The sequence below is a fragment of the Ictidomys tridecemlineatus genome, chromosome 8, assembly GCF_052094955.1.
Source record: "Ictidomys tridecemlineatus isolate mIctTri1 chromosome 8, mIctTri1.hap1, whole genome shotgun sequence".
In the NCBI taxonomy this organism is placed as follows: domain Eukaryota; kingdom Metazoa; phylum Chordata; class Mammalia; order Rodentia; family Sciuridae; genus Ictidomys; species Ictidomys tridecemlineatus.
Window position 1 is genome coordinate 111297286 of NC_135484.1, and position 18117 is coordinate 111315402.

At 48.7% G+C, this 18117-nt stretch overlaps 1 protein-coding gene across 4 annotated transcripts in view; it reads right to left on the reverse strand.

Moving 5' to 3' along the window:
- Daam2 (dishevelled associated activator of morphogenesis 2) overlaps positions 1-18117 on the reverse strand; it is a 122435-nt gene that overhangs the window by 89275 nt on the left and 15043 nt on the right. Inside the window, exon 1 of one of the 4 annotated variants that reach the window (XM_078020067.1) lies at positions 3594-3791. The exons of the other annotated variants lie outside the window; for them this stretch is intronic. The gene's annotated coding sequence lies outside the window, so the exon portion shown is untranslated. Of the gene's footprint in view, positions 1-3593; positions 3792-18117 lie in introns of those variants that run through there. 4 annotated transcript variants of the gene reach the window in all.

Consider the following 18117-nt stretch of genomic DNA (forward strand, 5'->3'; position numbering starts at 1 on the left):
AGCTCCTTCTCTGTAGGGCCTCTCCAGCATGCTGACACAGCCTCCTCAGTCGGTCCCCTAGCTGCACAGCCATCTGCCCAGGATTGGGGTTTGTTTTCTTAATTATCTCAAAATGCTAACATGGGAGCCCAGGAGCTGGCAGGGCCTGGCCTTCAGTGGCTGCTAGGAAAAACAAAAAAATCCTTCTTTGAAATCCAGGTCTCTTATGCTCCACGCAGGACATCAAAATAAACAGGGACCCTTGGTCATGGGGCACAGGGTCTGGAAAGGCTCAGGACTCAAGGCCAGTGGTGGATTTAGCTAGTTCTGGTGTCTAATAGGTGATGCGATCCTGAGTTTCCAAAATGGCACACTGAACCCCCCAAAATATCCCTTGCTGCAGACTCCAGAAGGAAAAGAGAGAGGTCAACAGGATTTCTGCTCACAATAGTTCCTGACGGGGGCACAGAGCTGGAGGTAGGGGAGGCAGCAGATAGACAAGCCCTGTTGTCCTTCCGGCCCTTAAGGAGATAAAGTTGGCAACAAATTGCTGAAGCATAGCGTAAAATGGTCACTAGTGAGACAGGTGCCAAGCAATGGGGTCAGAGAAAAGAGAAGGAAGTCCTCTTGGTGAGGGTTAAGATGTGGGATGTCAGGGCAGGACACAAAAAGGGACTATCTGACTGGAATACGGAGTCCAACTCTTACAAGCAGAGAGGCTGCGGGAGGCAGTCCAGGTGGAGGACACCATCAAGGCAAAGGCCGGGAGGAAAGGAGAGAAGAGGATGCTCAAGGCAGGTGGCAACACAGTGGGGCTGCAGGGTGGGGCTGCAAGTGCAAAAGTCGGGGGCCTGTCATGCCCAGGAGCAAAGCAGGCCATGCTTTCCATGGAAGGCTGACTCCATCTGGTTAGGGGTTAGCAAACTATGCCCCACAAGCCAAACCTGGCCTCTGCCTATTTTTGTAACTACAGTTTCTCTGGAGCACAGTCATGCCCATTTGTGGCTGTTTCAGGGCTACAATGGCAGAGCCAAGTGGTGGCCCCAATAATAAATAGCTTGCCTTTGGACAAGACATGTTTGGAGATCCTTAATGTAGAACATCGACAAAGAACCCCAGGGTGATTGCCCAGGACCCAGCTGAGGTCCGGGAACAGAGAGAAAGAGCAAAGGTACGTTGGTCAATCATGCAAAAGTAGGTCTGACCTCCCCTGCACCACCAGGCTGCTTCTTGGCAACCCCTCATCAGGAGAAGGAAGAAAAGGAGATGGAGGAGAAAGAAGAGTTATAAGTGCTGAGAGGCTTCTCTCCAGCCTCCTGCCCTGGTAGAAAATCTGATCCAGGAGGGGTTCTGGTCACCCAGCACCATCTGGGTCAAGGAACCAAGACAACCCAGTGTGTCCTGGGCAGGCTTGGGATGGTGAGGGCTGAGTTACATTCATAGCTCCCTACATCCGGGACCACTCTATGGCCACCTTGCCTAACAGCTGACCCCACCACAGAGGCTGGAAGTTGTGAATGACCAGAGAACACCACATTTTGGGAGGAACAGTGTTCCTGGGAGGCCTACTCCCACTTCCCAGCCTCAGCATAAGACGCCCCATCGGCCAAGTCCTCTGTGGAGGTCAGACACACTGAATCAGAAGCCGGGAGCTCAGTTCCAAATTTGGGGGCCTTCCTCTCTCCTGGGTCACTCCTTCCTCTCTGAGTCTCTGCCCTGGGTTCATCCTGAGGCTGAGACCAGGAGACTGGAAGGTTTGGAACCTGCTTTGCCCAGTCAAGTCCCCAAGGAGATGGAACGTCACACCACATTTTCTTAGGACACCCTTATCACACCCCTCCCTTCCTGCAGTAGAATCAGTGTAGCCTTTCTGAACATTGGGTACTTTGGGCCTTCTGTGCATACAACGCAGAACCCAGCTTAAGCAACAAAGCATTTAAAAGTTAAACACTATCATTTCAGGAAACCACTTGGTGCCAACTTGTACAGAAACACCAACTCGGAGGCTAAAAATCTCATGCCAGTGGAAGGTTGTATGGTGGTCAGTTGATTTCAGAATTTTTAGGTTATTACTAAAAGGAAAACAAAATGTAACATTTCTCAAGGAAAAAAAAAAGAATTCCAAAGCAGAGTTCTCAGACCTTGGAGAAAACATTCACACAGTCCTTCCAAAGGTCTTTGGGCCCCAGTGTGAATGACTCTGTGTGCAGGTGAGGACCCAGGCTATGGAGGTAGGCTGGTTTAGGCTTTTATTGGCCTTTGACCCAGCTCTGTCTCCAGTGACCAACACACAGCTGGTGCACGGTAGGTCATCAGTTCAACTTGGTTGAATGAATGAATGAATGGAGATGCTCAAGTCCTGGCTCTGCAGTCCATCAGCTATCTCCTCCATCAGATCCTTAACCTCTGAGTCTTAGTTGCTTCATCTGTAAAACTTACAAACTTATTCATGACTCAAAGAATTCCTGCAAGCCTGAAATGAGACAGAGAGAGCCCTTGGCACAATGATAGGTGCATTCAAGGTACCGAATAAATGGTAACTCTCATTGTTACTTTGCAAAGATGGCTTCACTCCCATATGTAAGACCTCTCGCCAGATCTTCACACTCTCTCAATTCCTTCATGGCATGTTCTGTTTTGGTAAATTTCTAGCACAGAGTCTGGCACAAGGAGGAACACAGAAAACATCTGTCGAAGCAGAATTCCGTAGAGAGCTTCTCTGATCCAGAAACCCCAGCCTCGGATAAGCGCCAGGGCTGAGGATGGTATTATGTTCAGCCTCCTCCATGGGAGGCCACCCTTTGGCAAAGAGCCCTGCCTTCCAAACTGGACCTGGGCATTCAAGGCCAAGCAGCTCACCTGTGTCCATGCCATAGGAAACGGGGCCAGGGCCCATGTGCTCTGCAAAGGGTAGGGGTGCTGGCTCAGCCATTCTCCTGCTGTGCAGCCCTCTCCCCCATTCCTCCTCATGCCAGCTCTGGCTAGCGTGGGCCTCCCCCCGAGGCAGTGTTCCCAGGCTTGAGCAGTAACAGGCTCTCCATTCTTTCCTGCCCTCGACAGACCTGCCCCCCTCCACTACGACACTGCCTGATGCTCATGGGCAGCTACCCCGAGTCCAAGGGGAAAACATAGGCCTCTTGGGAACCTAGGGAGCAAGCTCAAGGCCTGGTCTGTCCCCTTACCCAGGAGGAAGAGAAATTGGCCTGAATCGCCTGCTGAGATAGACTCACAGGGTCACTCACCCTTAGACTGCAAATGTCATTTGGCTTTGGGCATCTTCAACAAACAGCCCTTACTGGCCACACAGTTTTCTCCAAATGAGGGAGAAATCTGACATCTTCCCTTTCCTGATCTTCACTCCTTGGGCCAGGTTCCAGCAATGTCCAGATGTCAACCCTCAGCTCCCTGCCTCCAGGGTGACAACCACTGGGTGGAGGGACCAGGGCTATCCCCAAGTTCAAGGCTTGCTGCCCACTGGGGATCCCAGCCCCCACCTCCGTCTCCTTCTCACATTTGCCTGCCGAATCCCACTGGCGAGAATCACCAGCACTCAACCCTACATCTGCCATCTCCAATCCAGGGAGGAAGAAGCAGCATGAGAATCTTTCACTTACCAAGTTCATCGAGCTATTTTCCAACTTTCTTTTTAGGGATCCTGAGCTCAGTCCTCAAGAATGATCCTCTTATGTCCCAGAGCCAGAGCTGGGCAGTAGGAACCCAGGGCCACAGTAGGAGTCCTTTCGTGGACATGGATTTCTGGTAGTGTGCACTTGATTCAAAGCAACCCCCTGCCTCCTCCTCTGGAAGCTCCAGCTCTCAAATCAAGCCCAGGAGGGTCCCAGCTGCAGCCCAGGCAGCACCCAGCAGGGGAGGCAGGGCTGGCTGTCAGAGTAGCACAGAATCCAGCTGTCTTTCTTAAAGGGAAAGCCTGCTGGAGAGAGTCTGCAGGGGGGTGGAAACCTAGGAAGGAGGGAGGAAGGAAGAGAGGGAGGATGAGCCAGCATCCTCCAGGGAAAAGCTCAGAACAAGCTCCAGGACCCTGACTTGGCATGAGCCTGGTCCTGAGGACTCACAAACTTGTCTATCTTCCATACGTGCAGAACAGAGGCAGAGAGTCCCTTCTCCAGGAGTGGGTTTGACCGCTGCAGAGCCTAGTCGTAGCTGGACTCACCCGGACAGCGCAACACTTACCTGGTAACAAATAAGAATGACTCACAGTGTTCTAAGGGCTCTGCAGCAAGAAGCAGGAACTTCAGTAATTAGTTACCACTATTGGTGGTAGTCATTATTCCCATTTTATAGACGAGGAAGCTGAGGCCTAGTGAATTGTCAGTGTCACAGGAAATGAGTGGGCAAGTTAGGATTGAATAAGGGCCACTATACTGGGTTTTGGCCACTAAGATTCTTTGAAGAGCCACACAGGGTGAGAGCCACACTATGTCAATCTGCAACTACAGCTGAAATACCCACCAGGGTCAAGTTCAGGCCTTAGGACAGGGGACATTCAGGACAAGGTGTCTGCCCTCAAAACGCTCAGTGGAAGGAAATCCCCTGCCCCCAATGCTGACACCCACTTTGTCTGGAGAGTGGAATTACTTATGCTTTTCATTTTCCATCTTTATAGTTTTCTGCATCTTCCACATTCCCAAATAAGCAGTTATTCTTTAGAAAGAGTAAAAAAAAAAAAAAAAAAAAACAACTAAAGCTTCCAACTCCTATCTCCCATTCAAATGTTTCAAACAACCCAGACTAGATCAAGAAGGGGCAGTATTCTTCAAGGAAGTTCTAAGAGGCAGGAGAGACCAAAATTAACATGACAGGGCAGCAGAACTGTAATTAAATCTATTTGAGTACAGGTTTACCTATTATAGACCCAGAGGCAGGCTTTGAAGAAAATATAAAAACAAACAAACAAAAAACAGTTTGTTTTTTTCAATCAAAACTGAAAAAAAAATTAAAACCTAGTAATTAAAAAAATGCAATGAAGTCCAAATTCCTCCCATGTTATTTAAGACCCTTCCTAATTTGATCTTCAACTCCTTCTGCAGCTTCCCTCCCACACTGTCCCACCCACCCCACCCAGCAACCAGGCCAGACTACCAGAGGTTTCCATGAGCCTATCCAGTTTTCTGCCATTTGTTCAACCGGTGCCTTCTGCCAGGGACGCCCTCTCTTTCCTCCTCTAAAGACTTTGACAGCTTTCAAGACCAAGCCCAGTTCACGGCTGCTATGGAGCCTTCTAACCCAGCAAGCAGAAATGATTGCTCCCTTCTCTGAGCTCTCCAAGGCTTGGCCCTGGCCCATGGTCTGAATGTTTGTGTCTCCCCAGAATTCATATGTTGAGGCCTAATCCCCCATGTGATGGCATTAGGCAGTGGGGCTTTGGGGAGGTGGTCAGTTCATGAGGGTGGGGCCCTACTGAATGGGACTGGTGCCCCTAGGTAGGACACCCCAGAGAACTGCTTCACCCCTTACCCATGTAAGGACATAGTGCAAAGATAGCCATCTAGGAACCAGAAAGCAGACCCTTACCAGATATCAAATCTGCTGCTGCCTTCCTGAGGGATCTCCCAGCCTCCAGAACTGTGGGAAACCTGTTCATTGTGTGAGTCTGCCAGTCTCTGGTATTTTGTTACAGCAGCCCAAACCAACTAAGACACCATACAGAGCATGATAGTAGAGCTCTCACCACACTATATTCTGATTAGTTTAGTACCTTTGGTCACTTTGCTATCCCCAGTATCTAGCACCCAACATTGGTGGAATAAAACAGCACATGATAATAACTGTTGTTATTGTTTGAGGTCACGTGTGGACTTGCAGCACTTCATCACACATCTTCTCATGTGCATTTCATGCCTCTGGCCAGGGTGGACATCAGAAGCATCAATTATGACTATGAGAGGAGGTCCAGTGTTTAGGAGTTCTTGCAACGCTGTCCTTTGAATGTTAGGTTTACCCAGATGGCACTGAAAGGCTGGTCAGGACCCCTGCTCCTGGTTTCAGCTCAGCCAGATCATTGCCATCTTGCCCCCACCCTCCTCATGCCTCCCAGTGCTCTGACTCAACATACCCTTGCCCTCAAGTCCCTCTCCAGCCAGGCAGAGGCACAGTGGGCACCAGGGTGATCCTTCCTGGCTGGTGCATACCATGTGGTCTCTTGGCTGGGGTGTGCAGCAGGTCAGGGTGCTAATGAGGCCACAGCTTCAAATTAGAACCCAAAGCAATTCTGCCAGCTTCATGAAGGAAGACCCTGCTACCAGAGTCCTCTCAGCTGGACCGAATCAGGCAGCCAGTGCACAAGCCCTGGCATCAGGGCCACCCGGACAGGGTGTGGACCAAAGGCATACAAAATGCCAGAGCTAGGAGGAAAATTCTAGATCACATAGCTCCAATTCCTCCCTTGTCAGCCAGGAAAACCAGAGTCCAGACTGGGAAGGAACTTGTCAGAAACACAGAATGAGACAGTGGCAGGATGACAGCTGGCTCCTGAGCCCTTTCCGATGAGTCTGATCCAAGCAAGAAAAGTCAAGTTCAAGGGATGGAACCCAAAGTAAACCACAAAGACCAAATTAATTAGCGAAGCATTCTTTAATGACACCAATGATATAAATGATTCTTGGATACAACACCCCACAGAGAGAACTCGGAACGAGATCAGGACAAAACAGAGGAAGATGTTCAGTAATAGTAATCAAATTTAGTCACCAGGGAGGCCAAGCCACGTCCTACCCCATCTCCTTCCTTTACATCTCCTACAAATAAAAGGAGGGCACGTGGGTCTAAGGTGGGGGCTCGTTCTGCATCCACCAAGCAGCAGGCATTTCAAATGGGGATACCACAGAGTGATGCTTTCCTGCCTCCTCAGATAAAATTATTTATAGTTGTGCTGTTTATTGATCCTCAACCCTAGCTCCAGGCACGTGTCAGAAAATACTTCCTGGCCAATTTGTTTTTGACAGTGGCCACAAGGTTAATTTGGGTCCATGAGCTAAAAGTAGAAATCAAATGTTATGATGGTTAACTTTATGCGTTAGCTCCGACAGGCCATGGAGACAGATATTTGGTCCAACATGAGTCTAGATGTTTCATGAAGATGATTTTTTTTTAGATGAGATCTACATTGACATCAGTAGACTTTGCATAAAGCAGATCACCTGCCATCACGTGCCCATCCAAACAGTTGAAAGCCTCAAAAGACCGAGGGTCCCCCAAAGAAGAAAGATCTCACCCCCACCTTGCCTTCAGACTTAAGCTGCAACATGAGCTCTTCCCTGCTGGCCTGCCCCCACAACTGTGTGAGCCAATTTCCTAAAATAAATCTAGATCATAGGTAGATTGAGAGAAAGGAAGGAAGGAGGTTCTATTGGTTTATTTCTCTGGAGAACCATAATGTAAGTGTCCTTAGTGGTCCAGAGCTTTTAGTCAGCAGGATCAGGCTCTCTTTTCCTCTAGCCCAGCCAACATTAGCATCTGAGGTGACATCTGTACTGCTAGCCTGGGTTCCTTGGTTCCTCTGCCTCTGCTGACCAATAATAGGTAGCCTTGGTAAGAAATAAACTCCTGTTATCCTAAGCCATCGGAATGTGGGAACTGTATGTTATCAAGCATAAGCTAGCTTAGACTGACTGAAGCGCTGGCTGTTCAACTTGGATTTGAGATGCTAGAGTGGAGGAGACACATCCACAGAACTAATAGAACCATAAAAGGATTTGGATACTGGTGTCCCATTGAGAGTCACAGTTATTTATCTTGGGGTCCTGGGAGTCTTTATCCAGAATCCAACCACAGATGTGTAAATGCATTAAAGGTACAATCTCACTGGCGAAACTTCCCTAGAAAATGTTCAGAGTTCTGCTGAGGAATCTGACCTGGACCTAGAATGGGAAGCTCTCCAAAGAACAAAAGTTTCCACTACGGCAACAGGAATGTTAAACATGATTAAGGGAAAAAAAAAAATCTCAGTACTAGAAATGCAATGTGAGTATTTATAAGCCAAAAACCAAAGGCCATTCATTCCCTGGTGCCTGTGATGTTTCCTGCTCCATGGGGAGGGTCAAGAGGACCGGAGAGGGCCCAGAGCAAGATGTCTTTGCTCAGATGCAGACGGGGGACATGTGGAGCCTTTGAGGAAATGCAATTATACAACGCTGATGGTTCCCCCTGAAAATCCAGGGGGAGCCAGAGACTGCTGGGACTCTGTTATCTCTCTTGTCAATAGATACACCCAGTCTTCTGACCTTAAATACACTGCAGAGATAAACTCTGGGGCAGAATAAGATGTTCTCAGCTTAAACTATTACGGGAAGAATTTAGCTTAGTGGCTGTCAATGGGGTGTATTCCCCACCCCACAACCTACCTCCAGGGGACATTTGGTGATCTGGGGAGATGTCTTGGGTTGTCACAACTGGACAATGCTATTATCATCTACTGGACACAGGATAGGAATGCTACTGAACATTGGACAGTACACAGCATGATCCCACACCACAAAGAATTATTTGGCCTAATACCAAGGTTAAAAAAAAAAACCCTGGTTAAAACAAATGGCTAGTTATGTGGGTATGGAGGGTTAGAACAAAGGGCAGGAAGAACATTGACAGAGTGATGGAAAAATTACAGATAAACCAAAACTCTACCACCAAAGCGCTTTGAGGGTTAGCCCAGTTCGTATCTATAGAGAACTAAATTTCACCGCTGCTCTCTTCTTTCTGTGTAGGAGGAATGCCGCTCGGGAATCAGATGGGGATGGTCCATTATCTGGAAGATGTCTTTAGATTTGCAAAGTGAAGCAAGAAGCAGAGTTGAGGAGTGGGGCTGGGGAATTAAAGAGCCCAAGTGCTCAGCATGATCCAAGAGGGGACTCGTTTGTTTGGGGTTTTGTCCAGCACCAAGGGAGAGAGGAATAAGGCCAGATGACATGACTTTTGGCCAAGCAATCTCTTTTAGAACAAGGATGTCTAGTATTCAGTTTCAAATTGTTTGCCTTATTGTAATGTAAACACCATCAGTCTCCCCAGAGCTTTAAAGTTGACCATGTTCACAAAGTCCTTGTGCAAATGTGTGTGTGTGTGTGTGTGTGTGTGTGTGTGTGTGTGTGCAGGCAAGTATACACATAAGTCAGGGGCTGGAGGCTAGATCCCACAAATGGGTCAGCATAATGCAAAAGAGAGTTGTTTTGCATGAAACTGACAATAGCACATGACATTCACCATGGACTTCCTATGTGCCAGGCACTGTGCACATGCTTACCATGCCCAGTCTCACTGAGCGCTTACAGTGGCCCTCAGGGGGACCTCATTAGTATCCCATGTTAAGGAGATGAGTTCTTAGAAAAGGGAATCTAAGGCTCTCACGCTGGGGTACCCACACACTGAGTGAGCCACAGAAGCAGAACAGAAGCCCAAGTATTCCAGCTCCAGAGTCCATGTTCTTCACTTCTGGGCCACCCTGCCGGTGATCAAGGGCTAATTAATACACTTAACTCACTGGATGGAAATGGGAACTCAGATCTAGAGATGACATGAAAAAATCTCAACCACCATCTCTTGGAGATCTCAAGACCAGTGGTTCTTAGACTTCAGCGGGTGCCAGACTCTCTTCCATGGAGCCTGATCAAGCTCACGCTGTTGGGTTGCATCCCTAGAATTTGATTCAGGAGTCTGGAGTGGCCCAAAATTGTCACTTCTACCAAGTTCCCAAGTGATGTTGAAACCACTGGTTTCAGAGCACCCACAGTTTAAGAACCACTGCCCTCTGCTTGTGAGGGATTCAGCTCGCTTAGTCTCAATCTCTAAGACAGGGCTCCTAAGGTGACATGTGGCTACAATATCAACTATGGAATGGCTCCAAACTGGAGCAGACTAATACTGAAAAGCACGGGGAGTGGCGGGTGGAGAATGAGTGTTGTGTGAAATTCAGCCTGGAAAACTTCCTGGAAGAAGAATCAAAGGGTAGAGGTCACACTTGAGTCCTTCAAATGTGCCTGGTCCACATTCCAGACAGCAGGGCTCAGGCAAGGGAGCTCCCTCCCTTGGGAAGGCACACTTTTTTCAGATGACCTATCCTGGTTGGAGCTGCTAGAAGTGCCCCCTTGTTCGGTGGTGAGTCCATCTGGAAAGTCTTAGCCAAAACCGTGTAATCGGGAGCCCCACTCTTTCCTGGAATGGGAAACTGTGGTTCAGAGAAAGATGAGTAAGTTTAAATGGCCGCTCTGCTGCTGTCAAGAGGGACCCGGCTCAAGGGTCTTCACTTTTCTAAACCTGTTTCCAAGTCTGCAAGATGGAGATCTAACCACCTCCATCTCAGTTGTAAAACTCAATCCTATATCAAGTGCTCCGTTCAATGCCTATTCAACACCAAGACTCAGAAATGGTCTCATGGCTCTATTCAGGGCGGGGACACCGGTCATGATCAAGGCGAGAGCTTGCTCAGCTGCTGTCCACATTCCTGCGGGAGCCATGAGGCTGAATTGTAGGTCCTCTTCATTTGAAAGACCTTCCATCCCCTGGAATACTCCAGTGTATCTATTGGATTAATCACATGCCGGAGTTTAAGGATCCTTTTCTCCCTGTTCCAAGTCCTCTCATGACCAATACCCTACCCACACCCAGCTCAAAGCTTCTCTCATTTGCAAAGTTGGGAATGGTAATTTCCAAAGATGGCAAGGTATAAAACCAGAATACAAAGATGACTCACCTCTGTATATACAATGTACGTCAACCCTCTTTAAAAATGTATGCAGAGAGAAAAGACTGGAAATGTTACTTCCCAGATGTTAACTGACCTGGGAAAACATGTTCTCCAGGTGTGGTGTTTTGTGACCAGGTGGGAGCTGGGGGGCTGAGGGTGGGGAGAGTGAAAACTCCACCCCCCTTCCGGTCCTCTAGTGATGGACTTTAATGCTAAATTTATTTTTGATTTCTGCTTCTAGGGGTTTTCTAGATGAACCTGAACTTTTTTATGCTCAAGAGGGAAAACTGCTTAAACAAAACAAAACAAAACCCCTTCATATCCTTCTATAGCTTTTCTTGATTGTAACTCACTCCACATCCATGCTGCTCACCCACCTCACATGCTTCCTCTTGGCTCTAGTCCTCTGTTTCCAGCCTATGAATTTGCATGTGCAGAAGAGGCTGCTTTCTAAAAGTCCTTGAGCAGCTTTCCTCTGCACTGGCCTTAGACCTCTAATAAACTGAGCTGCCAGGGATGGGAGGAAGTGCTTCCTCACCAGGGAAAGACTCCTTGCTCCTGGGAGATCCATGACCACCCCCAAAATTCACTAGATGGCTCTGCATGCAGTTAGTGGCTCATGCCGATAGGAGCCGCGCAGATGGTGTCCTGGAGGTAAGAACTGTGTGCCTGCACACACATACACCCTAAATCTGCCTCTTTGCTCCTTCTCTGTCCAGAGGAAACGTCATCGGGTTAGAGCCCTCGGAGGAACTGGGAAGGTGAGTTCCCCACTTGTGCTTTGAGATGGGGTGAGGAGCTGCTGGCCGGTATCTGGGAGCCAATTCACTTCCTTCTGACTCTGAAGTCCTAGGCTGCTCCAGGATCCTGTTTCCCAGTGTGAGGAATCCTGCTGTCGTAGTGACACCCAGTTTCCTCAAGAATGCTTGGTTTTCAATGAGGGATTCTTGTATATTTGGGATTCTTGGAAACAGGACAAAGACTCATGAATGGCTGGCTCTACCATAGTTTTGGAAATCCTCTAGTGCTCACAGGATTGGGGGAGGAAGGAGGCAGAAAAGGAAGGCGAGGGCATGTTTGCAACAGAGCCGAGGGTTGGCAGGGTTCACATGCGGGACTAACTAGGTAGTTCAGGTTACCAGCAGTCCACAGTGACTCTGGCCCCACAATCAGAAGTCACCTTCCACTCTGTGAATAGAGGTGATAGAGATTGAATAATGTTTGTTGAGGCCAGAGAGTCACCACACAGGGGACGTCAGGCGGTTGGTGGTCGAGTTCACCACAAAGGGTGACAATTTGGGGCAGGACAGTGTGGGACCCGGGGTCAGGGTTATAGTACTGGGAACCCCCTCAGTATCACTAACTATGTGACTCCAGGCAAGTCTCCTTATCTCTCAGAACCTCAGTTTCTTTTTCTATGAAATGGGCTAACAGCCGCCGGGTAGAGTTGTAGTGAGAATGAAATGTTTGAAAGTGTTCAAGTGTTTAGCCCAGAGAAGTGGGCCCTCAGGAAGGCAGGTACTGATGGAGGAATTTGAAGAGTGGGGGGTTAGAAAGCCCTCCCTGTAGTGGGTCAGCTGCAGTGACATCTCTGGGCATGGCCGGGGAATGGGAAGACATAGGTTCCCCCGACTCCCAGAGTTCAGGGCAGTTAAGTTCAAGTTCCCCTCCCCGTTCTCTCTCTAGGGCCTCAGTTTGTTCTACACCACCATACTCCATACCCCCACCACACAGATGCATCCTCTGCCATTTCAACTACTCAGGTGCAGAGTGTGGACAGAATGAAGTCATAGAGGGTTCATAGGGGCCCTGGGTCCCTCCAAGTCTTCAGCTTCACACTGCTGGGAAGCACGCAGGCTCCTCGGGACACATCAGGCAAACTCCCAACCCTGCTGTCTAGGAGCTGTTCTTCAGCCATTCTGAAGGAAGCCAGGCCTGAGTTACTGCAGCCCCCCAAGAGCCCCAGTGTCCTGGGCAAACAGATCATAGCCTGAGGGTATTCTCAGCCCAACTCAAAAGATCAAACACAGACTCAAAGACCTAAGGATATAGAAACACAAAGAGAAAGAAATAGCTTTCTTTTAAAAGAGCAGAGGACTCATGGGGCGATTTAAGGAATCCACATTCCCTGGGGTTTATCTGGATGGTCCTGGGCAGAGCTACCCTATGGTGCCACCCACGAGCTCTCCCCAACAGTCCTCTCATTTTCCCTGCGGCCTGTCGGAAGGAGAACAGGCACTTTTTTCCTGAAATAGTGAATTTACATAACCTCTCCATGGTAGTGATGCTCAGGGTGGCTCTAGTTACAGCAACGGTTTAAGGACTAGAGGGCTTGCGATGGCAGAGGCAGAGAGAGAAAACAAAACACGCTCCACATGAGGTTCTCATTTTCTTTAGCCACGTGAGAATGGCCCTGTGGATCCAGCTATAAATACCCAGCTGCCATTGCCACAGGATGGAAAATCACAACACACACACACACACACACACACACACACACCCCACACACACACACCCCACACATGACAAGTCCCTTCAAACAGTTCACGGGCTTAAGAATGCACATCAATGTTTCTAAGAATATCCTCCTTGAGAGGAGGCCATGCTGGACTCCCCTGCTCTGGTGGGCTAAGGAGTCCACAGATGTCCTTGGTGGGCCCCCTGCAAACAGCCCTTCCCGCCATAGCAGGTGGAAGGTGGAGCTGCCCTACCCCCTAGACCTAGCCCAAGTACACCAGTGACCACCAAACGGGGTGAAGGCAAAGCCCTTGAAGGGAAATGAAGCGCATTTCAGCGGGGTTGGGTCCTCAGCAGAGCTGAGGATGCGCATGCGCAGTTTATTGACCTCGGCACACCCGGAACCAGGCAGGAGGAACCAGAGGGCAGGGAAGAGCTGTCTTCAGCCCGTCTCCGCAGAGCTCCAGAGGGTGAAGTGCATGTTTGTTCATAGGGGCAACGGAGCAGGGCTTCTGTCCCCTTCATCTTCAGTTAGTGGCGCAGGATGCAGGCAAGGCGCAGGCAACTAGAGCGTAACTCCCAGGCACCTCTCATGGAGGGATGCTGTAAGCCAAGGGTAGTCCACCCAGGTGTGTGCCATGGCCAGAGTAACCGGCAATGGGGGATCTAGCCTCAGGCACCAACTGCATCTTCCACCTGGGGTCTCTGAGCCGCAAGTGGTTTGTGGCTGACCATTGGCATTTTCTATTGATTACAAAGCTTTTTGTTTTGCTTTTGTTTTACCTGCGATGCTTTTAGAATCCACCGGTGGAAGAAAGAAGCAAAGGTTTGATCAATGTGGCACGCATTGCTGATTGCCCCCTCTATCTTTGTCTCTCCTTTTGCCATACTAATAGATCCTTGGCTCTTGTTTGAAAAAGTAACATGCCCAGTTAAAAAATGTTCTGCTTCCCTCTAGACTCTGTTGCAGTTTGGGACCTCTATGGAACAGATCTGGCCAATTTCTGGACAGGCTTCGCGTGGCAGCTTGTTAAAGAAGTAGCTAGCGTGTACCTTCTGTGCTTCATAATATTCTTTTTTTTTTTTTAAGTACCTTTCTTTTACATTTGTTTTTATGTGGTACTGAGGATTGAACCCAGGGCCTCACACGTGCTAGGCGAGCACTGTACCACTGAGTCACAACCTCAGCCCCATAATATCCTTTCTTCCTACCTAAAATGCAGATGTGAACATAGAGGTGATGCATTCATCTGGTAACTATGAAACAATGGACAGACAAAAGTCTCATTCTTTAGAGTGCAGCTCAGAGACAACAATCTCATTCTAAAGAAGGCTGAAGCAGAGAGAGAGATCCCTAGATGAGACTCAAACCACTCTACCAACTCTGAACGGTGTCTGCTGAACTCATTGTATAAGCTACATGGGGTAGCTGATACAATAAAAACAAATCAAAACAAAAACCTAGATGACAGAGAAACTCTGAAGTTCCTTCTCCATGTAGCTGAACACAAATTGTAACTGATACAAACCTCAAAAACTAGTTCGGCAGGGTGTCCCAGGAAAAAAAAGTTCTTTGGATAAATAAGTGGGGGAGTGCTATTTAGACAATTTAAACCAGTTTATTACCGCAATGCTTCTCTGAACACTGTGGCTCTGCAGGGGTAAGAGGAGGGGAGACAGAGGGTGCTGCTCAAATGTCTTAACCACAAATGTTTTGTTGTATTCCCCCCCCCCCCCCCCCCCCCCCCCGTCTCTAGGACCATTGTGAGAACTGGCATTCTCTCAAACACAGTTTGGGAAGCACTGCAATAGATGACTTCTTTAGATTTGTTTGCCTCCTAAACCTTCTATGACTTTCCACCTAGAGGGGACCAAGCAGATGGGTCCTGAGTGCAAGTCCAGGAACTGAGGCCTGTGAGGTTGGTCAGAAAAGGGCAACGAATAGAGAATTCACAGAGTCAAGCGAGGGGCCGAGGCTCCTGGATTTTTGGAGTGTTTACTCCTCTTTCCAAGTCTTGATTGGCATTTACCTTCAGAAAAGAAAAACAATAATGTTGATAACAACCAGAATTCCCGGAGCACTTCTGATTCTGTGCGAGGTATTGTCCCTCACATGTCATCCTCCCAGTCGCCCAATGAGCAATGCACCTTCATTTCACCCATTCCACAGGTGAAGAACCTAAGGCCAACTGAGAGAGGTCAAGTGACTTATCTAAGGTCACACAGCTACTACATATAGAACAGGGACTCTCTGCCTCCAAAATTCACCAAATTGAATGGCTCATCCATTCACCTTCCTTAGTTTGTTCATAGGAACCCTTTTCTTGTTGCTAAGTTGTTTTTCAGGTGACCCTTCTCTTTGGTGTGTACAGCGTGATTCACTTAATGGACTGGGAATTCTTGAGGACAACCCCTGGACTCCCCCAGGAGCTCAGAAATATTATTTGCTTCCTCTGTGCTTTGCCATTGTGCCTAGAGACTGGGTCTCCACCATGCAGGGACACTCTTTCAAGACTCTTTCTGGCACAAGATGTGCTCGGGCAAGCCTTGGGGCGAGGGTAATGTGTTGCCAATCACCGTGGAGCCGGGAGGAGGCTGGCAGGGTGAGTCCAGGCAAGAGCATCCTCAGTGTCATGTCCTTATTCATCAGAGCTCCTATGATCACCACGAAGTATGCCACTTGGCCTGGCCATGAGTCAGGTCTCCAGTCCACAACCTGACACCAGAGACCACCAAGCCCAGCCACGGGAGGGAACACACATCCACTCTATGGATTGCAAAGTATTTCAAGCACGACTAATACTGGATCTTCAAACCTCACTCAAAACACCTGCCTTTTCAACAGAGAACAAAGCCCCGGATCCATCACCACAGGGTGAATCCACAGAGACCCCTCTTTTTAGTTGCAAGGCATATGAAATAGACAGCTACCTTCTGCTTGCCCTCTGCGCCTGCTCCCTGCTTTCCTCTGCCATGCTCTTGGCCCTGGAGGCTCACCTGTATGGAATGGATCACCCAAATGCTTGGGCTTTTGGTGCCCAGTGGGACTTGGCCAGTGGCAAGCAAGAGCAGGTAACTGGACAGTAGGAGGAGAGGCCTTCAGGGGGGTTCTTCCACCTCACCTTCCCTATCTGCTGAGCCACAGCACCTGCCAAGTGGCCCCACTTCCATGGCTTTGGCTGGCATGGGACTCTGATGACTGGCTCCCTTCCCCTGCCCCTCCCTCAGGTACAGGCTTGCTAACCGCTTCCTGGAGTTGCCTACCCCTGGGTGCCACACCATCGCCTCTCCTCCCTGATCTGTCCATAGTCCTTTCATTACATTTTTATCAGTCATACCCTTTGGGAAGCGGGGACTCTTTCCTACCTGGATCCGGCTGATAGAGACTACAACAGACCTTCTCAGAGCAACCATGCTCCCAGGATTTGCTCCAACACGTCCCCATTTCCTGTGATTTTCCTCTTTTTAATCAAGGTGAATCATATGTTGCAGAAATAAGCAGGATGCCAACAGGAAAGCCACCCACAACCCCAGTCTGCAGTGCGGGTGCCATGCAGTTGGGCAGGGGCTCCCTGTGGTGGAACTGGGAGGTGAAGTTCTAAAGGCTGGGTCAAGGACAGAGGCTGCACAGTGGAGGACTGATGGGGGGCTCGAGGCCCACACAGTGTCACTTGGGTTGGGCTCAGACCAGATTCCCAGGGAGAGGGGCTATAATAAAGCGTGAGGCACACACCTGAGCTGAACCCCTGCCTTTCACTTTGGTGTCCAGAGGAGAAACAAGCATGGCGGTGCCCTCAAGCTACTCCCAGCAGCAGGCACTTTCCCACTCCAGGGCAGGATGTTGACAAAAGACCCCAGCCCCCGCTGGCTGCCTGTGGATTGAAGTCCAAGGGAGGGAGAGCTTCATGGAGACTCGGCAGTTCTGGTGGGAGGAGGAGATCCTTCCCACCTGAGGCACCTGAGACCATGGCCCATTGTTAGGGTCACTTTCTAGCACGTGCAAAAAATTCCAGAAACTCCCAAGGAAGGGATTGGGGAGAGGTGATCGCAGCGATCTGCGCTATGGGAACAAGCCCGAGAAAGGCTGTGGGTTTCTGTTACGATGACCCTGTTTTGTCTTTCCACCAACATTTCCAAAGTATGATCCCAACAAATCCACAAGTTAGAAAACAACAAAAATAGGCCAAGATTTTTTGTCAGAAACAGCAATGACCATGCACGTGTGGCCTATTTAGAGATGTCACATCTACCTAAAACGTCCCGGATGAACCCGGAGCAAGGGGAACAGCTTCAAGTTTGCTCTTCAGCGTGTCTCTCTGCCAGTGGGCAGAGGAGATGGATTAGGAGTTTGTCCCTGTGTCTAAAAATTAACTTTTTAAAAACTAAAATATATTTTAGATAATTAAAAAATATAGATAGTAAAATAAACATTTGTGTACCTATCACTCAGGAGCAGAAATAAAATATTATAAATACCCCTCCCAAGCCTTTCTTGCTCCTTCCCTAGAAGAGGCCAACTCACTAATCTGTGGTTATTCTCAAACATGATTTTATACTTTAATCACACATTGAACTATTTACAAGTAAGAGTATTATTTTGCATGGTTTTAAACTTAATAGCTACGGCATCCTTCTGCAACTTGTTTTTTGCACTTAATTGTTTCTGGGAGTACAACCTCATGGGTGCATGTCTTTCTAGAACCCTCAATTTTCCCACCATATTCCATTATTTGTATGTATCAAATTATTTAACCAGTCTTCTTGTTGATGACAGATATCTGGGTTGCTTTTTAACTTTTAAAAAACCATGCCGTAGCCTGGCACAGTGGCTCATGCCTATAATCTGAGCAGCTCGGGAGGCTGAGGCTGGAGGATCATGAGTTCAAAGCCAGTCTTAGCAAAAGTCAGGCACTAAGCAACTCAGTGAGACCCTATCTCTAAATAAAATACAAAATAGAGCTGGGGATGTGGCTCTGTGGTTGAGTGCC